Genomic DNA, 23,736 nt, shown 5'->3' on the forward strand with positions numbered 1-23,736 from the left:
AGCGGAGTCTGTAACCTGAAGCGTCTGTAACCCAAGGTACCACTGTATTTGGTTGCGCCCTGTTGTTACTGAATCCCTGTTTTTACTACTACTACAGGGGTACCTTGGTTTACAAACTTAATCTGTTCCAGAAGTCCGTACTTAAACCAAAGCGTTCTTAAACCAAGGCGTGCTTTCCCATAGAAAGCAATGCAAAATGGATTAATCCGTTTCAGACTTTTAAAAACAACCCCTAAAACAGCAATTTAACATGAATTTTACTATGGGCGTGCTTTCCCATAGCAGCGGGGGACTCAATTTACAAGTGGAACACACTCAACATGTTCAGCTTCCAAGGCAAAGTTCACAAACCAAAACACCTACTTCTGGGTTTGCAGCATTCTTAATCCAAGTTGTTCATAAACTAAGCTGTTCTGAAACCAAGGTACCACTGTAATACTATTTATTGAATTTATATACCGCCCTATATCCAGAGGTCTCAGGGGGGTTCACAGAAACAATATATATAATCAAAATAAAACAACAACCCAGTAACACCCCCCCAAAAAAAGAGCCACATTTTTAAAAGGGCACAGGACAGTTTTACTGATTTTTATCTCGCATTTCCCCAACATTTATTGTCTTTGTGTTGCATTTTTGCACGCTGCTCAGCTATCTTGAAATATTAAGCAGTTTTAAAGCATTTCTAGATAAAATAAATATTCAGTCATGCACGGCAGCGTTCTGCAACCTTAACAGATACTGTTGGACTACAACTCCCATCATCCCTGACCACTGGGAATAGATGGCCATGAATGATGGGAGTTGTAGTCCAACGCCATCTGGGGACTCAAGATGGACGAACATTGCTGTAACACGGTGACTTGAAATGGCATCGAGGGCAAGATTTGAGGCTGGAGCAGCTACAGAATTTTGTCAAAAGGGGACTACCGCCCCCGCCCCCCGGTCGTGCCACATTCAGGGTTGCTGCTGGCAGGCCAAACTGGTTTGGCCGCTGTGACAAAGTAGGAACAAGCTTACAGATGGCATTTAAGTTTCTATGAAGGTATTTAGGAGTTGACTTTTGGGGGCTTTTCAGTCCCGTGATCACAGTAAACACACCGGTTAAGCTGATTACATCAAAACTGATTCGTTAGCCCATTGTAGGCTTACAAAAATAAAATAAAAAAACCCCAACAGCTCTAGACTCTCAAGAATGTGCCAAAAGATGACAACACTATTAAAGCAAATAGAAACTGCGACTGATCTCCATTACGTCTGGGCAGGGTAGGGCAGGAGTCTAGGCAAAACACAATAAAAATGAAAGGGTTGTAAGAATATAAAGAAGGTTGTAATTGCACGAGGAGTGGTATGCTAAAAATGAAATGTTAGTGCTTACAGGAAATAAAAGAGTATGCGATATACTTGGTGTGACAGTACTTAGTTGCATATTATAGGATATTACTATCAAGTTCTGTGTAGGATTGGTGTGGAAATGTGTGTATATACAGAGGATCCCTGGACGGTTAAGTCCAGTCAAAGGCGACTATGGGATTGCGACACTCATCCCGCTTTCAGGCCGAGGGAGCCGGCGTTTGTCCAGAAACACCTATCTGGGTCATGTGGCCAGCAGGACTAAACAGCTTCTGGCACAATGGAACACCGTGATGGAAACCAGAGCGCATGGAAACGCTGCTTACCTTCCCACCGCAGTGGTACCTATTTATCTACTTGCACTGGGGTGCTTTCGAAATGCCAGGTTGGAAGGAGCTGGGACAGAGCAACAGGAGCTCACTCCATCATGGGGATTCGAACCACCGACCTTCTGAACAGCAAGCCCAAGAGGTTCAGTGGTTTAGACCACAGTGCCACCCGTGTCTCCATATATATAGAGTCACAGAGTATATGCAGAATCATAAGAGTTGGAAGGGACCACAAGGTCCAGCTACCTGCAAGGCAGGAATCACAGCTAAAGAATCCCTGACAGGTGCCAATCAACCAAAAATCTCCAATGAAGGAAATAAATGTGTGTGCATATGCGCATGTACAGTGGTACCTCGGGTTAAGAACTTAATTCGTTCCGGAGGTCCGTTCTTAACCTGAAATTGTTCTTATCCTGAAGTACCACTTTAGCTAATAGGGCCTCCCGCTGCTGCCGGAGCACGATTTCTGTTCTCACCCTGAAGCAAAGTTCTTAACCTGAGGTACTATTTCTGGGTTAGCAGAGTCTGTAACCTGAAGCGTCTGTAACCTGAGGTACCACTGTGTGTGTGTGTGTGTGTGTGTGTGTGTGTGCACGCACACACACACACACACACACACACACACGGAAGCAAATGCATTTATTTATCAGATTTCTCCCCAACCTTTCCCATAATGATCCAGAGCAGATCACAACAATTTAGCATACAGTTATAAAATAAGCAAAACAGCAGCAACCATAAAAAAAGGTTATCACCACAGCAGGAGTGCAGCAAAGCTCTTCCTGGAGCTGAAGTCATAGCTGCCCGCTGTCTTCGTTTTCCACTAAATCTGAATAATGTACAGGGGTACCTCAGGTTAAGTACTTAATTTGTTCCGGAGGTCCGTTCTTAACCTGAAACTGTTCTTAACCTGAAGCTCCACTTTAGCTAATGGGGCCTGCTGCTGCTGCTGCCGCACCACCAGAGCACGACTTATGCTCTCATCCTGAAGCAAAGTTCTTAACCCGAGGTACTATTTCTGGGTTAGCAGAGTCTGTAACCTGAAGCGTCTGTAACCCGAGGTACCACTGTATTGGATTAGGCCAATGGTCTATTTAGTCCAGCATCCTGTTCTCACAGTGGCGACCAGATGTGCTTGGGAAGACTGAAAGCAGGACCTCAATACTTCTCTAGTCCTGCAGTTTCCAGTAAATGGGATTCAGAAGCACCCAGTCTTGATCCTGCAGGAGCCAACCAGATGCTTAGGGGGCCTCCGAAAGCAGAACCCGAACGCAACTGCGCTGTCCCCACTTCCAGTTCCCATCAACTGGCCTTCAGAGGCATACTGCCTCCAGCAGGGACAGCAGAACATTATAATCCCAACCTGTTTTAACGGCAGAGATGTTCTATGGCTACAGGTAAAGGTAAAGGGACCCCTGACCATTAGGTCCAGTCGTAACTGACTCTGGGGTTGCGGCGCTCATCTCGCTTTATTGGCCGAGGGAGCCGGCATACAGATTCCGGGTCATGTGGCCAGCATGACTAAGCCGCTTCTGGCGAACCAGAGCAGCGCACGGAAACGCCGTTTACCTTCCCGCCAGAGCGGTACCTATTTATCTACTCGCACTTTGACGTGCTTTCGAACTGCTAGGTTGGCAGGAGCTGGGACCGAGCAACGGGAGCTCACCCCGTCGCAGGGATTCGAACCGCCGACCTTCTGATCGGCAAGTCCTACAGGAGACACCAAATTATTCCCAGACCGCCCCACGCCCTGCTGGGAACTGCAGTTTGGAGTTGACTTGAAGGAAGGAAGCAGTTCTGCACCGCGTCAAATAATCCCTGGCCAAGGGACACCGATTTGAGAATTTCTGGTGTCGAAATTCATGGCACAGATAAACCAGAGATGCCCAACTTTTCCACTGAGGAACCAGAGTTGGGCTATAATCACTGAGGGGGGCAAATGGCCAAGAAACTATCTGGGAACCTTTCGTCCCTTCTTGAGGCGCTCCCCAAACTACTACTGCTGCTGCTATTATTCTCAATAAAGTGGTTTGGTTGCTACCAGCCAACCCTCACCTCCAAAACTCCCACTTCTTCACCTGGAAAATGGGAAAACCGGGGGGGGGGGGGCCTGCGGCTGCTTTTTGGTCAGCCCTATGAGAAGCAGAAATATCAACAACCTCAGATATGCAGATGACACAACCTTGATGGCAGAAAGTGAGGAGAAATTAAAGAACCTTTTAATGAGGGTGAAGGAGGAGAGCGGAAAATATGGTCTGAAGCGCAACATCAAAAAAACGAAGATCATGGCCACAGGGCCCATCTCCTCCTGGCAAAAGAAGGGGAAGAAATGGAGGCAGTGAGAGATTTTACTTTCTTGGGCTCCATGATCATTGCAGATGGTGACAGCAGCCACGAAATTAAAAGACGCCTGCTTCTTGGGAAAAAAGCGATGACAAACCTAGAACAGCATCTTAAAAAGTAGAGACATCACCTTGCTGACAAAGGTCCGTATAGTTAAAGCTATGGTTTTCCCAGCAGTGATGTATGGAAGTGAGAGCTAAACCATAAAGAAGGCTGATCGCTGAAGAATTGATGCTTTTGAATTATGGTGCTGGAGGAGACTCTTGAGAGTCCCATGGACTGCAAGAAGATCAAACCTAACCATTCTTAAGGAAATCAGCCCTGAGTGCTCACTGGAAGGACAGATCGTGAAGCTGAGGCTCCAATATGTTGGCCACCTCATGAGAAGAGAAGACTCCCTGGGAAAGATGGAGGGCACAAGGAGAAGGGGACGACAGAGGACGAGATGGTTGGACAGTGTTCTCGAAGCTACAAACATGAGTCTGACCAAACTGCGGGAGGCAGTGGAAGACAGGAGTGCCTGGTGTGCTCTGGTCCATGGGGTCACGAAGAGTAGGACACGACTAAACGACTAAACAACAACGAGAAGCAGAAAGGAAGGACAGGAGAAACACACAAGGGGCGAAAGGGAGCAACTCCTTTATGCTTCCCCCAGTCAAATTCCTTGGTTCCCAAGGCATCCATCAGCCACAACCCAACAGGTGCTGCCCCTTGAAATATAACAATTGCATCCTGTGGACTCCGTAGGAAGGATTAGGTTAGGACCCTGGCACACCAGCTGGAGCTCACCCCACAGGCGTATCTGATAACTGCCCTCAAAAGGGAAGTTATTTTCAAAAGCCTACACTGGCCTGAGGCTTTAGAAATGTTTCAGGCAGAGAACATTTGTGCTCCAGCAGCCTCTCTCTTTCTTTCTTTCTCTCTCACACACAAACACCGTCATGAAGAAGCAAATGTTGGGACCTGACATGCTGTCTCCGTGGGAGCCAACTGTGGGGTGTGATAAGAAAAGAAAGGATTTAATGCAGAAAGGTATCTAAGGCCATTGTTTGCAACGGACCAGCTTGGCTTAATAAAGTTCCCTAAATTAGTTTTTTGAAAATATCTGAACTAACCCCCTTGGAAGCAGTTCCCGTAATTGCTGGGTGAACTAGATGTGAATTAAGTTCCTTCCGGGGTAATTTCCAGTTCATCTTCCAACTTCTTACATTTTTTAAAAAATTATAAACTCTTTGGGTCTTGAAGCTTAGCCATCTTAATTGCAGGGGGATCAAAACCATTCACAAACCCCTGTGTTTGCGTGTTTTGATGTCTTCTTTAGGTGTATTTTATCCTTCAGCACAGCATGCATGGAACGTTTGTAAAAGTGCTGGAAAAAGGATTGCTGAGCGTCATTTGGATAAACGTGAACTGAACGTAAACCAAGCATGTCTGCTGAACTGGAATCAGATCTTTTGGGGACATACTGAACTGGAATGAGATTCTTTTTAAAAACGAACTTTCTAAGCCCTGCCAAAGATAAAACAAGAGTTCTCTACAAGAGTTCACTAGGACAAAAAGGAGGGGGGGACTGCATTCACACAACCATTTATTCCATTTCCCCCAACATTTCCTTAATGGTTAATTTCCAGATTACATTTGAGCTCTCACACCACGTAGAAGCCACTACTGGAAAACTAATGAAACATAGCCCGTGCTTGATGCTCAATGTTATTTGATTCCAGGAAAAAATTCTGTTCCCCCTCAAGCCAGAAAATTGTGAAAGTAACTGACAAACATTGGGGTGGTACAGTTCTTTCCTGTGGTTTTCAATTGGGGTGTGTGTGTGGAGAAAGAGAGAGAATCATGTGTGGAAAGAGGGGGCGAGAAGCAACATCGCCCAGTGACTTTCTTTGTTGTGTTATGCCACATCCACTGGTGTGCAAGAAATTTAGAATGACGTGCTGCTATAGCGGTCAAAAAGCCTTTTCCATCACAACAACAGGAACCGCAGTGCGTAGGGATCATTAGAAAAAGAGACAGAAGCACTAAAATCACGGGGGGGGGGGGACTGGTGCAATATTCCCCACCTCTGAAGGCACCCAAGAGAGAAATGGAAACCTTGGGAGTTGAGTATCAGTTTTCCCAGTATGTTTCCGAGCACAATTCAAAGTATTGGTGCTGACCTTTAAAGCCCTATACGGCCTCGGCCCAGTATACCTGAAGGAGCATCTCCACCCCAATCATTCAGCCTGGACACTGAGATCCAACACCGAGGGCCTTCTGGCGGTTCCCTCATTGCGAGAAGTGAGGTTACAGGGAACCAGACAGAGGGCCTTCTCGGTAGTGGCACCCACCCTGTGGAACACCCTCCCATCAGATTCAAGGAACTAAGCAGCTATCCTATTTTTAAAAGACATCTAAAGGCAGCTCTGTTTAGGGTTTTTTTTTTAATATTTAATGCTGTATTGTTTTTAACACTTGATTGGGAGCCACCCAGAGTGGCTGGGGAAACTCAGCCAGATGGCCGGGGGTATAAATATTATTATTATTATTATTATTATTATTATTACTATTATTATTATTATTATTATTATTATTATTATCATCATCATCCCTCCGTGCCGAACAAGAATGAGCAGCTGAGAAACGGCGCGTGATCCGTGGTGCCCATTTCCAGACGGAAATGCTGATTGCGTTGGATGACCCATTGCAAGAAGCATCCAAGGGAGAAGCGGGGGTGGGGTCTGGGGGTCTGGAAAGCAGGACACAAACTCGATGAAGCCAAGGGTCTGGCTCCACACAGAGCCTCTTTGGAAGAGATTGCGGGGCGTGCTGTGCGAAGGAAACCTCAGCATCTAGAGTGCCGATGCCAAAATGAATATTTTCGAAAGGAAGAGGAGCAACACTAGCACGGCACCAAACGGAGGAATGTTATGGATAAACAGAAAAAAGGTTTGGAAATGCTGGACGCCAAGAGGTGTTTATGCTGCCTGGATATCTGTTTCTTGAACAGGTGCTCAACGGGAAACAAAGGAATAAAAATTAAGCAGGTACAGTGGTACCTCGGGCTACATACGCTTCAGGTTACAGACTCCACTAACCCAGAAATATTACCTCAGGTTAAGAACTTTGCTTCAGGATGAGAACAGAAATCTTGCTCCGCCGGCACGGCAGCAGCGGGAGGACCCATTAGCTAAAGTGGTGCTTCAGGTTAAGAACGGACCTCTGGAACGAATTAAGTACTTAACCCGAGGTACCACTGTAAATGTTCACATTTTCTGTGGCTGAAGGTTTGCCAAAGTCTGCTGACGGCTCATTATAATGACTTTATTGCAGAGATGGTGGGGAGGAAGGGCTCCAGAAGATAATGGACACCAGTTCCCTTCAGTCCCAGCTAACGTAGAATCATAGAAATGCAGAGCTGGAAGGGACTGAGAAGGTCATCTAAGCCAAACTCCTGCAATGCAGGAATCCTGCGCACAGTCGTCCCTGGGTGGGAAGACTCTTATTTATGGAGGTAACTTACAGGGTCCTGCCAAGAATACAATTTAAGAATGCCAAGGCTGGGAAGCCTTTTTTGCAGACCACATTTTCTCATGGGCGAAATTGGTGGCGTTTTCACTTTATAGTGACAGGCGTGGCTAGAGGCCATAGAGGGCGGAGAAACAAATTTGACTCTCTCTCTCACCTTCGCAGGGACGCAGGTGGCGCTGTGGGTTAAACCAGAGAGCCTAGGACTTGCCGATCAGAAGGCCGGCGGTTCGAATCCCCGCAACGGGATGAGCTCCTGTTTCTTGGTCCCTGCTCCTGCCAACCTAGCAGTTCGAAAGCACGTCAAAGTGCAAGTAGATAAATAGGTACTGCTCCAGCGGGAAGGTAAATGGCATTTCCGTGCACTGTTGCTGGGTGATAAGAGAATCACCCGCTGAGAATCACAGGAAATGTTTGCCTCCAATCTCTCCCGGCCGCCCAAATCTGGAAGTCACCCTACCCATTTTCTGGCTACTCTGGAGCAGATCAGATGGAAGATGTTGTGAGCAGGTCTTTGCTTTGCATTCCCCTCAAGCCGCCGACAGCAGCTGTCAAAACTGAAATGCAGAAGTCCTTTGGGGGTAAGCGCTCCTAACCTTTGCGAGGGGGCCATTGTAATTTCCCTCCCCTTTACCCAGAGTCATCCGCTAATGAAGTCTGTCGTATTAAGAGCTCGAGAGAAGGGAAAGCGCCCAAACGGTCGACGCAGCCATCTCGCGAGCCGGCCAGGAAGCTTCCTTGGAACCTGGCTTTCCCCTTCAACAATAGTTTATGGTTCCAAGGAATACTGCACATATGCATGTGCAAACACACACACACACCCCAGAGAGCATGGGGGAAGGGGAGAGAGAGCAGAGCCACACGGAATTTTTTCCGTTTTGTGTAAGTAATCGCAATCAAGAGAGAAGACGCAGTCCCATCTTGTATTTCCTTCCCTCAGCCAAAAGGGTCAGGAAGAGGTTATGGGAAAATATGAAACATGTGTCTCTTGGATAGAAAGATCTAACACATGCTCTCTTGCAGGAAATGTACAGGAAAGAACCCAAGAGGACGGGTGCGCGCTCGCCAAAATATTCCCATAGAAACAAACGCTAAATAACATCTCGGTTATGGGTTTCGCATGTGTGTTCATCACCTGAACTGCTGGCCCCGGAATCAACTCCAAGGTTCTCTTCTCCCCATCACCGCCCCACCTTCTTAAATATTTTTCTTCTCCAGTGTTCTCACCGGCTGTAAATGCTTTCTGTCTAAAACAGTAACACAGAAAGGCTGATCACCTTCCATTCCTCCCTCTCTTTGGGGCGTCTGCTAAAAACATTTCTGTTCAGACAAGCCTACCCAGATATTTAGGATGTTGTTTTGCGTTTTAATCCATTTACTGTATAGCTTGTTGTTGATTTCAACTTTTTAAAATATTTTCAATCAGTGCTTCCCGAAATTTTCAGGCCACCACCCCACTTGGTTCCAGAAACTCAGGGTCCCTTGCCCAATTCGGAACAGTAGCAATGGCGCATCTGTTCAAAAGTGAATTGAAATTATTGAAAAAATAAAAAATTCCTTCCAGTAGCACCTTAAAGACCAACTTAGTTCTTGGTATGAGCTTTCGTGTGCATGTGTACTGTGTATCTGAAGAAGTGTGCATGCACACGAAAGCTCATACCAAGAACTAACTTAGCTACCTATCTGTAACTGAAATTATTGAGTTTAATGAATTCAACAAAGCTAATCAACTGGATACAGTGATACTAAAGATAAAGGTAAAGGGACCCCTGACCATTAGGTCCAGTCGTGGCTGACTCTGGGGTTGCGGCACTCATCTTGCTTTATTGGCCGAGGGAGCCGGCGTACAGCTTCCAGGTCATGTGGCCAGCATGACTAAGCCGCTTCTGGCGAACCAGAGCAGCGCACGGAAATGCCGTTTACCTTCCCGCCGAAGCGGTACCTATTTATCTACTTGTACTTTGATGTGCTTTTGAACTACTAGGTTGGCAGGAGCAGGGACCGAGCAACGGGAGCTCACCCTGTCACGGGGATTCGAACCGCCGACCTTCTGATCGGCAAGTCCTAGGCTCTGTGGTTTAACCCACAGCGCCACCCGCGTCCCAGTACAGTGATACCAGTTTTTTCAAAATCTGATAGCCAGGATTTATAACTCCAGTGCTGCCCCCACACCCTGGCAATCCCATCCCGTTTGGAAGCAGGATACCACCCACTTTAGGAACCACTGCTTTAAATTATGGCTGATGATTGTTTTATCAATAATTTGATTGTTTTATCTTTTTGTAAACCACACTTGGGGGAAGGATTGCATATATATATTTTTACACAATCAATTGGTGCATAACTCTCATGAAATAAATAAGTGTGTGTGCATTTGGTAGGATGTGCCACTTAAATTAAATCTTCAGCTGATTAATCATGTAGGTCCTTTAAGCGGGTGAAACTGGCATGTGGATAAACCAATTGTTTCTCCTATACCCTTTCTAAAAATGCTGGCTCTTTGGGGGGGGGGTAATTGGGTTGTTGGCTTTGTTTTGGTTTTATGTATTTGATATTTTATGTGATCTGAGACCTTCAGGTGTAGGGCCGTATAGATAAAAATTAAATAATAATAATAATAATAATAATAATAATAATAATAATAATAGTTCAAAAGGGGCAGAGGACACTCTCCTTATATAGATCAGGGATGCAGAATCTGAAACTCCCTGGCCCAATGTTGTAGGCTCTACAACTCCCCCTTGTCCAGTTATCAGGGCATGATGTGAGTTGTAGTTCAGCAATATTGGGGGGTGTATGTGTCCCACGGAGAGCGCAAAATATGGTCTGAAGCTCAACATCAAAAAAACGAAGATCATGGCCACTGGGCCCATCACCTCCTGGCAAATAGAAGGGGAAGAAATGGAGGCAGTGAGAGATTTTACTTTCTTGGGTTCCATGATCACTGCGGATGGTGACAGTAGTCACAAAATTAAAAGACGCCAGCTTCTTGGAAGAAAAGCAATGACAAACCTAGACAGCATCTTAAAAAGCAGAGACGTCACCTTGCCAACAAAGGTCCGTATAGTTAAAGCTATGGTTTTCCCAGTAGTGATGTATGGAAGTGAGAGCTGGACCATAAAGGCTGATCGCTGAAGAATGGATGCTTTTGAATTATGGTGCTGGAGGAGACTCTTGAGAGTCCCATGGACTGCAAGAAGATCAAACCTCTCCATTCTTAAGGAAATCAGCCCTGAGTGCTCACTGGAAGGACAGATCGTGAAGCTGAGGCTCCAAGATTTTGGCCACCTCATGAGAAGAGAAGACTCCCTGGAAAAGACCCTTATGTTGGGAAAGATGGAGGGCACAAGGAGAAGGGGATGACAGAGGACAAGATGGTTGGATAGTGTTCTTGAAGCTACCAGCATGAGTTTGACCAAACTGCGGAGGCAGTGGAAGACAGGAGTGCCTGGCGTGCTCTGGTCCAGGGGGTCATGAAGAGTTGGACACGACTAAACAACATGTGTCCCACAGGTCCCTTCTATACCTGGTGCACGCACTTTTTTATTAACAACCTAGCATTTCCCATCACTAGGGACTCTTAGAGCAAAGGCCCTCATCTATACATTTCTGCAGATTCTAATGGGCACCTAATGCAGAACCGCAACAACTTTCTTTCAGAGAAATCACTCTGGAATAACCAGCAGACCCATCGCCCCCCCCCCCCACTCACGGGGTGCGCAGGCCTGCACTGAAAAGCGATGATGCAACCCCTCTTCTTTCCTAACTACCCTGATCTGAGTAGTACAAGAAGCTATGGATGGACAAATCTGTCAGTTTTGGGTTCTCCCAGTTTCTCAATTCACCGCTCTTACCGCCATCATTTTTGCATCAGCTGTAAGATTTAGCGCTCACATTTTTGTGTGGACTTTGACACCAAACGTACACTTCCTAGAATCACTTTCCTGCATTTTTTAATTTTACGTCACTCTTACACATTCATGCGTTCTCAGGCACATTTCCCCCTAATATATGCATTTTATGGTTTTAAGAGAACCGCCCTGCAAAACGTGGAGAGCTTCGGCTCTCAAATGAGTCGACGGAGGTGCATTTAAGCTCCGTGTGTTGTTTCAGGAAGAGCAAATCAGGTAGATTTGGTTTGAAATGAGAAACAAACATTTCTCCCCCATCCCTGGTGGGAATGCACAACGAGATTTAACTAGTTGGTGTAATTCTTGGATACAACACAGCGTTTCCATTTCTGGACAGCATAAGAAGCTAAGAGCATTTTAAATACATATTTGTGTGTGTGTGTTTTTCTTACCTCAGCTACCAACAGGGGGAATTCGCCCTGGGGCAACAGGCAACATTACCTGTAGGAAAGAGAGAGAAAGAGGTCAATGGTCAACTGGTTTTGTTCAGGGATAAATAGTATGAATAAGCAAACCCTTATCGCTTCCTCTCCATCATTTACCCCTCTACCCTGCTCTGCTAAAATAGGGGTGGGGAGAGACTTGGAAACCCGGGGCCACAAATGGCCCTCAATTTAATTTCATGCAGGTGAAGCGGGGGGGGGGGTCGAATCCTGAAAGGAAGTTTTTTTGGGGGGGTGCTGAAAAAGAAATGGGGGGGGAGAGAGAAAAACATTGAGAGGGGGGTTGAAAGAGAGAAAGGGTGGGGTCCCATCTCCCCATTCTTGATTCTGGCTCTCTACAGTACAGTGGTACCTTGGTTCTCAAACTTAATCCATTCCGGAAGTCGGTTCCAAAACCAAAGCATTCCAAAACCAAGGCACGCTTTCCCATAGAAAGCAATGCAAAACAGATTAATCCGTTCCAGTCTTAAAAAAAGATTCCCTCCCTCTATCCTAAAAGAAATGCCTATTGAGAAAGCCAGCCCCCTTTTGCCTTCCAGAGGGGCGACCCTGGCAATGGGAGGGCAATATGCAGAGGGATATGGATAGAGGCGTACACACAGGATGATCACTAAATCACAGTCCATCCCTCGCCCATCAATTTGCTCAACACATCTCCCTGCTTCCCCAACCTCTGATAGAGAGATCTGACTTGGAGCTTGTTATGGCTGTTTCGTTTGCTAGCTTTGTCAGGTAATGGTGGTCATCCCCATCCAGCCACAGTTCTAGAATAACAGGTTTGCAATACGCCTTGCCAGGTGTTTTTTAAAAATGAGTTGGGTAGGCTGGAAAGTTTTTCTGCTCCTGAATGCTTTTAGACCCAACCCAACACAAATTAAGGCCCAGAGATTTTGATTTTATTTTTTAAGCACCTAAAAAACCTTTGACAAAGAGCAAGGTTGTCTGCTAAGCAAGCACGTTGAAATTCGATTTCGCTAACGTGTCACTGGGACGTGGGTGGCACAGAGCCTAGGACTTGCCGATCAGAAGGTTGGCGGTTCGAATCCCCGCAACGGGGTGAGCTCCCATTGCTGTGTCCCTACTCCTGCCAACCTAGCAGTTCAAAAGCACGTCAAAGTGCAAGTAGATAAATAGGTACCACTCCGGCGGGAAGGTAAACGGCGTTTCCGTGCGCTGCTCTGGTTCGCCAAAAGCGGCTTAGTCATGCTGGCCACATGACCTGGAAGTTGTACGCCAGCTCCCTCGGCCAATAAAGCGAGATGAGCACCGTAACCCCAGAGTCGTCTGCGACTGGACCTAATGGTCAGGGGTCCCTTTACCTTTAACGTGTCACTAACCAACGCAACCCCTGCCCTTCTGCAAACCATTTCAGACATCAAATGCAACTTGTCCCCAACACACAAACCCCAACAACCGCTGAGTTTCAGGAGCACACAATGCATTCTATTTTGCAAGCTGGAACAGATACTCTAAGTGCGAATGGTTCAGGCATCCCACGAACAACATTCATTAAAGCCACCGCTTTCGACTACAGATATGCAGGCTTGATAACCAGGTTAAGGCTCAGGGCCTTGCCAGTGTGCGTTCTGCAGATGACAGCCATGATTTACACAAAGGTTTGGCACAAAACCGAACCACATTTATTTCCTGACCGTCCTCAGGGGAGTTTGGAGTGGGGTCATATCCTCGCTGTGCTTCCGCTGCCAAGCTGAAGACCATTTTTCCAGTACTGTGTCCAGTTCTGGGCACCACAATTCAAGAAGGACACTGACAAACTGGAACGTGTCCAGAGGAGGGCAACCAAAATGGTCAAAGGCCTGGAAACGATGCCTTATGAGGAACGGCTAAGGGAGCTGGGCATGTTTAGCCTGGAGAAGAGGAGGTTAAGGGGTGATATGATAGCCATGTTCAAATATAGAAAAGGATGTCACATAGAGGAGGGAGAAAGGTTGTTTTCTGCTGCTCCAGAGAAGCGGACACGGAGCAATGGATCCAAACTACAAGAAAGAAGATTCCACCTAAACATTAGGAAGAACTTCCTGACAGTAAGAGCTGTTCGACAGTGGAATTTGCTGCCAAGGAGTGTGGTGGAGTCTCCTACTTTGGAGGTCTTTAAGCAGAGGCTTGACAACCATATGTCAGGAGTGCTCTGATGGTGTTTCCTGCTTGGCAGGGGGTTGGACTCGATGGCCCTTGTGGTCTCTTCTAACTCTATGATTCTATGATTCTATTCCCCAACAGGCTTTCGGGAACTGATTGTTTTCAAGGAAACGGCTTTTAATAGTGCTGCTGTTTTTACTATCTATATATTAGCATACAGTGGTACCTTGGTTCTCAAACGCCTTGGTATTCAAACAACTTCAAACCCAAGCTCCGCAAAGAAGTGTTCCGGTTTGTGAACATTTTTTGGAAGCCGAACGTGCTTCGTTTTGAGTGCCACACTTCTGTTTTGAGTGTTACGCCGAGGTCTGTCTGTTTTTGCTATTTATTTTGCGTTTTTGCTTTTAAGGCTCTCTTGTTTTTGTGACTGTGTGGAACCCAGTTCAGCTACTGATTGTGTGACTCCAGTACATTGTTTATTGCTTTCATTTTATGGATCAATGGTCTCTTTAGATAGTAAAATTCATGTTGAATTGCTGTTTTAGGGGTTGTTTCTAAAAGTCTGGAACGGATTAATCCATTTTGCATTATTTTCTATGGGAAAGTGTGCCTTGGTTTTGGAATGCTTTGGTTTTGGAAGAGACTTCTGGAACGGATTAAGTTTGAGAACCAAGGTACGCTGTATATGTTCTCTTACTGTTTTATTTCTATGATGGTTTAATTACTTTTTTTTACTATTATCTTTTGTTTTTCCGTGTACTAATTTTTGTAAGCTGCCTTGAGTCCCCAACTGGGGGAAAGGAGGGATATTAATAATAATAAAAAAAATAAAAAATCCCCCAAAAGATGTTTTAACTATTTACCTACGCAACCTACAGCAGCCAGAATCCTGTATATGCAGAAATGGAAAGAAGGAGAAGTACCAACTAGGGAGGAATGGCTTCAGAAGTTAATGGACTATGCGGAAATGGCGAAATTGACAGCAAAAGTAAGAGATAAAAGAGACGAACTGTTTATGGAAGAGTGGAGACCCTTTCCGGACTATTTGAAGAACTGTTAAATGAAAACGTGGGCAGCGTACAAATTAGAAGCAGCGGAATGAAAACGGTGATAGGTGAAACAGAGAATAATTGTATTAGATTTAAGCATGCTGTATAAAGCAGTAGGTATAAAGTGGGAATAAAAACTTCATGGAAGTAAGGGTGGGAAATAAAAATATCAAGAAAAAAATATATTGAAAAGCATATACAGTCGTTCCTTGGATCCCGAACGCCCTGGAACGTGGACGTTTTGGCTCCCAAACGCCGCAAACCCAGAAGTGATTGTTCCGATTTGCGAACTATTTTTGGAACCCGAACGTCCCATGGGGCTTCCGCGGATTCTGATTGGCTGCAGGAGCTTCCTGCAGCCAATCAGAAGTTGTGATTTGGTTTTCAAATGTTTTGGAAGTCGAACGGATTTCCGGAATGGATTCCATTTGACTTCCAAGGTACGACTGTAATGTGCAAATAAAAAATATGTAATATCAATAACAACAATAATAAATATACTAGCAATGGCGTAGAAGGAAGATTAAGCTGAGAGGCTGCTGTGAGTTTAACAGTCCAAGCTGTTTGCACTGCACTGTGATACCTGAAGAGAATTGTGGTCAGTTATCAACAAAAAACAAGCGTGTCAACGGCTTAGGACCTTAACCGGTTCATTTCAATCAATCAAATCATCATAGCCAATAGAGCAAAATTAAAAAGCACACAGCACCCAATAATCTAAGAGGAAAACAGATTGCAGGGTACAACACATGAACAATCATACGACTGGTCCCTGAAGGAAGTCCTTTCAGTTTCAGGTGGTGAGTTGTTCTCTTGCTCACACTGCTACCGATAGAAATTTAACATGTGCAGTGATGAGTTTTTATCTTCCATTAGATGTTCAACATAAAATTGAACTGACTGTTTTGGTAGTTTGGTCAGCAAAGCGTGCGCCGTATGCTGCCAAACTCCCGATGACAAAATTTCAGAACAGAAGGACGTGATCCACAGAACTAGATAAGCAACATCTAAATCTGGCAACGGTAGAATTCGGATTTCGAACTTTTCCAAATGTCATTACAGTGGTGCCTCGCAAGACGAAAAGAATCCGTTCTGTGATTCTCTTCGTCTAGCGGTTTTTTCGTCTTGCGAAGCAAGCCCATTGAAGGATTAGCAGATTAGCGCTATTAGCGGCTTATCTGCTGATCGGATCAGCTGATAAGCGGCTTAGCGGCTTAGAAAAAGGGGGGGAAGGGGGAAAAAACCAGCAGGAACTCGCAAGACATTGTCGTCTTGCGAAGCAAGCCCATAGGAAATTCGTTTTGCGAAGCACCTCCAAAACGGAAAACCCTTTCGTCTAGTGAGTTTTCCGTCTTGCGAGGCATTCGTCTTGCGGGGCACGACTGTACTGAAATCCAACTGGGAGATACTTCAGAATGAATAACAAAACCACTCAAAATTCATCCAAAAGACTAGAGAGATTCAACCAAACTGTGATTCACCAGCAATTCATGACTCTGCTGTCATGAAAAAGGAAACCAAGTCCCCTTTTTTTCTACTCCTTCCACAGACAGTCCACCAATTGAAATTGAAATACTTTATTGTCACCTGTACAACTTGAATACAGTGAAATAATATGAATATGAAATAATATGAAACACATTTAGGTAGACAGATCAGCAGAATATGAACATCTAAATATATTTTGCCAAACCAATGCATGTTTTTAATGGGACAACATTTCCCCCTCACACCCCTTTCAGCTAGAATTAATCTCCAGTCACGGTGATATACTGAAAAGCCCATGGTTTCATGGTTCAAACGCCTGTTGCGCCAATGATAAATGGTATTCCTTCATTCACAGCAGCAAAACATATATAAAAGGCACCAGTAATAACTGGGGCATAATAAATGAAGCTCTGTAGCTCCAGAGATGGTAACTTCCATTAATAAAAATAAAGTTGCACGGAGCTTTAAGTGCTCACTCAACAATAGGAAATATAAGAACATATAAGAGGAGCCTTGCTGGATGAGGCTAGAGGCCCAACTATGAGGAGGATGAATTAAGTTTGTATACCGCCCTTCATCCGCAGATCTCAGGGCAGCCCAAACCATAAAATTACAATACAAAAAACACAAAATCTAATGCAGCGTCCAACCAGTTAACTATGGGAAGCCTTGCATTCTGCGGCCACAGAGGCGGAATATAACTTTATCCTCCAATGGCTCCTACTCTCTTACGACAGAACAATCTGTGACTGGCTCAAAGAAAAATAAATGAGTGTGAGTGAGCAAGCCCATTTGTGCGTATACATATGTGTGTGTGCATGTGAGAGAGAACAGAATCCTTAATAACTGGCCCCAACCCCCAGTCTCCTTGCCTATTGGTTTCAATGGGTACCCCAAAGTAATGCTGCTATTAATTATTATTATTATCATTATCATTATCATTATCATCATCATCATCATCCACTCATCTGACTGGGTTACCCCAGCCACTCTGGGTGGCTCCCAACAAATTACAGTGGTACCTCGGGTTACATACACTTTCAGGTTACAGATGCTTCAGGTTACAGACTCCGCTAACCCAGAAATAGTACCTTGGGTTAAGAACTTTGCTTCAGGGTGAGAACAGAAATCGTGCAGCAGCAGGAGGCCCCATTAGCTAAAGTGGTGCTTCAGGTTAAGAACAGCTTCAGGTTAAGAACGGACCTCCGGAACGAATTAAGTACTTAATCCGAGATACCACTGTATTAAAAACACTAATATAAAAATGAGTGCAACCTTGTAAATAAGCCCCCCCCCCCCGGCAAATTGGCAAGCCTTCTGGGAGGGGGTGCTGGCAGAGAAGAACAGTGGTACCTCAGAAGTCAAACAGAATCCGTTCCGGAAGTCCATTCGACTTCCAAAATGTTTGGAAACCAAGGTCCGGAAACTTCCGATTCCAAAGAACGTTCGCAAACCAGAACACTCACTTTGCGGCGTTCAGGAGCCAAAACGTCTGAATCACAAGGTACGACTGTAACTCCATGCTGTACCTCTACATTGGGGAGAGAGACTTCTCTCCTCTGCCATCCCTCTTATTAAATCTCCAATGGCAGGGCAGGAAGAGAAACTGCTGTCTGAAATCCTGAAGGGCTGCTGCCAGTCAGTGTGTAGACAACACTGAACTGCATTGATCTGACTGGGCATAAGGCAGTTTTCTAGATCTGTCTTTGTATCTCAGTCATTATCTGTACCAGATGAAGGGCTATTTTCCTAGAAAAAGAGGTGGCAAATTCGCCATAAATGGTTCCCACCTGAGAGGGGCCGCAACTGAGTTCCGGCTGAAAAAAAGTTCTGACCAGATATGAAATTGTTTCTATATAAGATTGGGTTTTTCTTAACACCATTACAAAAATAAAATAATACAAGAAGGTTTTGGTTGTTAAATCGCTCTGAAAGGTTTCGCAGGAAACGAATCACAAATGAATGGGTACCTGGGATAGTTCAGTCGGTAAAGCACGACTCTTAATCTTAGTGTTGTGGGTTCGAGTCACACACTGGGCAAAAGATTCCTGAATTACAGGGAGCTGGACTAGATGACCCTTGTGGCCTTTTCCAACTCTACAATTCTGGTATGATTCCATGAAAGAAGAAACATGTTTTGCAATGCTTCCCCCCACGATCACCCGATGCGCACAAACTCACATTCAGTGGGCTGGGAGGAAAATGTCTCCACACACACAAAGACACCCCATTATCTGGGACTGCGCAGAGACCAAGAGAAAGATAATCCCACAAGAACAAAATAAAGCCAAGAATGTAGGACAGTAAAAAAAGAAAAATGCAGCGGATATATACAACAGTCGTAGAAATATTAAAGCAAATGAGCAACTATGAGCCAAAACGGACGTAGTACAATCGTACTTTGCTTCCCAAAAGCCTTGCGAGTCGAACGTTTTGGCTCCCTAACGCCGCAAACCCGGAAGTGTCTGTTCCAGTTTGCGAACGTTCTTTGGAACTTGAACGTCCGACGTGGGTCCCGTGGCTTCCGATTGGCTGCAGGAGCTTCCTGCAGCCAATCGGAAGCTGCACCTTGGTTTCTGAACGTTTTGGAGGTCAAACGTTTTGGAAGTCGGACTGTACAATACAAGCCCCAGTTTGATTTTGTGTGCGTTTTAGTTAGGGACAAAAGCTGTCTTATACAGTCATACCTCAGGTTACAGCAGCTTCAGGTTGAGTTTTTTCAGGTTCCGTACCATCAAAACCCGGAAGTACTGGAACGGGTTACTCCTGGGTTTCGGCGGTCGCACATGCGCAGAAGCGCTGAATTGCGCTTTGCACATGCACAGAAGCGTCGAATCGCAACCTGCACGTGCGCAAATGCGGGTTGCGAACGCTGCAGGTTGCGACTGTGCATCTTGCACGCATCACGTTCACAACCCGAACGTCCACTGTACTGAGTCAGACCAAAAGGACATCTGCAGGTTTAGGGCAGTCTATAAATTTAATTTATAGAGAAGGGGATGACAGAGGATGAGGTGGTTGGACACTGTTCTCAAAGCTACCAGCATGAGTTTGACCAAACTGAGGGAGGCAGTGGAAGACAGGAGTGCCTGGTGTGCTCTGGTCCAGGGGGTCATGAAGAGTCGGACATGACTAAACGACAACAATAAATTTAATTCACAGCAACAACAACAGCCCAATACTGCCTGCCTGCCTTGACTGGCAGCATGGCTCTCCATGGTTTCAGGGAAGAACTTTTCCCAGTCCTGCCTGGGGGTGGCCTTAGGAACTGAACGCGGAGTATGCAAAGCGGTGCTCCCACCACTGAGCAACACAGCCCTTCCCCTCCACTCAAGACCACAAGACATTTTGCAGAACAGGAAAAGGGGACATCCTGTTACGTTGAACCCTCATCACCTGTTGCAAAATGCCAATTCAGATCAAGAACCAGAAAGGTAGAGAAAGAGGAGGGGGGATTAAGTGTGTGTGAAGGGGGTGCAAAGAGGGGAAAAAAGGAAAGGGGGGGGGAATTCCAAGATTGAGGACTCAGGATGGGGTGAGAGCAGGGCAGGAAGAACCCGAGTGAGCAGCTAAGATCGCAGTGTACAATTTCTTGGCTCGTCTCCAGCAGCTGGAAAGCATTCTATGGACTCAGGCCAAAATGTTAAGTTATTATATTCAAAAGGCCATCTGAATCTCCCCCCCCCCCCAGCTCAAGTGAGGCCGGCTTGCGGCTCTCGTTTACGCTGTATATCAACTGAATATCAAACCACATTTTCCGCCTCCTGAATAATAAAAGCTTGGTAGTTTAGGCCTCCCATATGGTCTATTGTTAACATTATTTCCAAACACCCGGGCTGCTGCTCTGTTTCTGGGGGCTCCACACAGCATTCCAGGAGTATTGCTTAAATCTCTTTTTTAAGGGCACAAACACACACAGAAACCGGCATTAGGAAAACCAAGACAAAGAGTTAAGAGCAGAAACGGAAACAAACTGAATTACACCCCAACACTGATGGTGTTTTGAGTGCTCCCTGAAGTCAAGATACCTCACGTGGAACTGAAAGTGATTTGATACACGCAATTGCTGTCATTTCAAAATGGTTTTAGGTGCAATTGCTTCAAAACCGAAATTTATATATGCAATTGTTCCAACTGCTTTTTTTGTTTTACATGTGCACATTACTGCTTTTACTGAGCAGCGTGTTTCTTTGAGGTGCCTAATGAGAAGGGATTAATAAATGAAGAACAGGTAGATCTATATCTATGTAACATTACAGTGTTTGTTTACGTGTGTAAAATCTATAGGCAATTGATATTTACAGTATCTGCAAGCGCTTCAAGATGCCCCATGGGGAGCAATTAATAGATGAAATAAATAGAGATGGAAATAAAATATCAGAGGTGGATATCTAATCTTTTACAGCCCCTTACCCTCTCTCTGCTCTGCTTTGGGTCTTCTTAAGCCCATTGTAACATGCAAACTGTTTTCTGGAAGAGGCAGGCACTGGCAGCTGGCAACACCATCCTTTGCCTCCCTAATCAGGAGGTGAGCGACGCCATAAACCAACCTAACAAAAGGAGACCACACAGAATCCGGCAGCTCACAAAGAGGAGCCTGGCTGATTATGCTGCTATTATGGGGTGGGGGGAGAGAGAAAGAGAAGGCCTGTGAATTTAAACCAGGAATTCAAACCGCACCCGTACAGAGACATCACCTTGCTTAGCCGGAGAAGGGAGGATCCCTTCATAAAAATGGGGAAAAAACCCAGGGTGTTTGCATCGATATGCAAACCATGCAAATATCCAATTATTTGCAACAAGCGAATACGAAAGCCATGCGTCAATATCTGCAATGTGCGCAGGCCACTTGAGGATCGCAAACATTTATAGCCGGAATCAAAACTCAAGGCAAACTTGGGGAGGGGGAAAAAACCAGAGGTCTGTGAAACTTTCCCGAACCTAATTCAGAGCCTGTGCGTGTAAAATAGGCATTTTAAACCCATTCATTCCGTATTTTAAATCTCTTAGCAGAGCTATAATTATAAAGGTTTATCCTGCTGTCAAATTTGCTTGCATTTATTTTAAACGGTTGTTTTGATTTGATCTATTTTTGGAGTTTGTTTTGAGCTCTGTGTATTGTAGTGCTTGCTTCCTCGGGAAGGTATCTGCTCTGGAAGCCAGCCGAAGAATAATACATCAATGAATGGGTGGACGGATGAATGAATGAATGACAGCTCAGTTGGTTAGAGCACAGTGCTGATCATGTCAAGGTTGCAAGTTCGATCCCTGTAAGGAACAGCTGCGTGTTCCTACACTGCGGGGGGCTGGAACAGACGGGTCCCTTCCAACTCTCCAATTCTATGAATGAATAACTACCGATAACATGCACATACATGGCTGAGCAATATGAGCAAAAGCAAATTTACAGGATTCATGGGGTGCAGAGACCTGTCCAACTGGGACTTTGTGCTTTGCTTGCAGAAGGTCCCTGCAAATCCCTGACACCTCCAGTTTGATCAGGTATAGTAGGCGATGGAAAGTACTCCCTCTCTCCATGAGCCACCAGAGGACGGCTGCCGACCAGAGCTGACATTACTGGGCTCTATGGCCAAGCCTTTTCAGACAAGGGGGGAAACAGGACTCTTGATCCTGAGAAGACTACACAGGAAGGTGCAACTCTGAAAATTGACTTTACGCACAGGTTAATGCAAGAAGCTGCCTTATACAGAGTCAGACCATTGGGTCCATTTAGTTCGGTACCCTCTGCACTGACTGGCAGTGTCTCTCCAGGGGTCTCCCTATGGGGTGATGCTGGGGATTGAACATGGGACAATCTGCATGGAAACGGGGCACTCAGCCTTATTTTATATCTAAGCATTGTTGTCTTAACTGCTGTATACTGCAGCTTCCCCCCAGATTTTGCTTTTACATTGTTTTCTTATGTCCAATTGTTTCCACAGTTTTTATGAAGACCTCCAGTGAGGGTGACCACCACTTTCCAAGGCAGCCTCTTCTGCAGTCAAAAAACCTTGTGTCCTCAGGAAGCTATTCCTAATATTTTGTCAGAATCTTGTTTGCAATTTGAATGCATCGGGTTTGGAGCAGCAGAAAGCAAAAATGTTCTCCGGGCATGTGAATATCAGTATTAGCACCTCTCAGTCTTCTCTTCTGTGGATTGTACTGAAAATAACTTTTAAGATACTCCTTAGGAACTTGTTTTCAAATGAAAGGAAAATAAGCATCCCGTACATACTACATTACCAAGGTTCATTCCAGGCCACCAACAACCCCTGAAGAACTTTTAGTATCATTTCCTCCATTTCTTTCCCACTGCTGCTCCAAGGAGCTCACACCTCTCCTCTCATCACCTGTGTGAAGTATACTACTCTGAGATTTAGTGACTGACCCAACGCAAGCCAGCAGCAGTGATAGAAATCAGCCAGGCGCCAGGTGCAATTTGCAACTGACGCGGGTCCAACTGTGACCATGTGGAGGCCAACTGTGAGCAACTTCTCTGGATGCTGGGTTGGCAACTGACCTCTCCATCTGACTGGCCCCTCCAGCTTTCTTAAGCAGAAGTGCTTATTCACTGCACCAACCTTTTTCCTCCAGCGAGTACATGGTTCACTCCCTACAACGACCCTGTGAGGTAGGTTAAGAGGCTGTGACTGACTCCAAGCTCAATGAGCTTCAGCCCGGACACTGAGATCCAGCGCCGAGGGCCTTCTGGCGGTTTCCTCACTGCAAGAAGTGAGGTTACAGGGAACCAGGCAGAGGGCCTTCTTGGTAGTGGCGCCCGCCCTGTGGAACGCCCTCCCATCAGATTGCAAGGAAATAAAGAACTATCTGACTTTTAGAAGACATCTGAAGGCAACCTTGTTTAGGGAAGTTTTTAATGTTTGATGTTTTATCGTGTCTTTAATATTGAGTTGGGAGCCGCTAAGAGTGGCTGGGGAAACCCAGCCAGATGGGTTGTGAATAAATTTATTATTATTATTATTATTATTATTATTATTATTATTATTACTACTACTACTACTACTACTACTACTACTACTATTTTGGAGATTTGAACCCTGATCTCCCAGGTCCTAGTCTGGCACTCTAAATCCCCAGCTTTCCAAACTTTTATTTATAATTTATTGAATTTATATACCGCTCTATAGTAAACTTTTCATGTCAGTGACGCACTTCTCTTTAGACACGCATCATTTCACGATACACT

At 45.3% G+C, this 23,736-nt stretch overlaps 1 protein-coding gene and 1 long non-coding RNA gene across 11 annotated transcripts in view; both read right to left on the reverse strand.

Annotated features, from left to right (window-relative positions):
- Positions 1–23,736, reverse strand: part of LOC310695126 — a 277,420-nt gene that overhangs the window by 102,584 nt on the left and 151,100 nt on the right. The window lies entirely within an intron of this gene.
- The window catches only part of HIC2 (HIC ZBTB transcriptional repressor 2), a 154,806-nt gene that overhangs the window by 45,972 nt on the left and 85,098 nt on the right, over positions 1–23,736 (reverse strand). For all 10 annotated transcript variants that reach the window (XR_014519918.1, XM_083479046.1, XM_083479051.1 and 7 more), the window contains exon 2: positions 11,842–11,890. The gene's annotated coding sequence lies outside the window, so the exon portion shown is untranslated. The remainder of the gene's footprint in view (positions 1–11,841; positions 11,891–23,736) is intronic.

The sequence above is a fragment of the Podarcis liolepis genome, assembly GCF_965112155.1.
Source record: "Podarcis liolepis genome assembly, chromosome: 15".
Taxonomy (NCBI): Eukaryota; Metazoa; Chordata; class Lepidosauria; order Squamata; family Lacertidae; genus Podarcis; species Podarcis liolepis.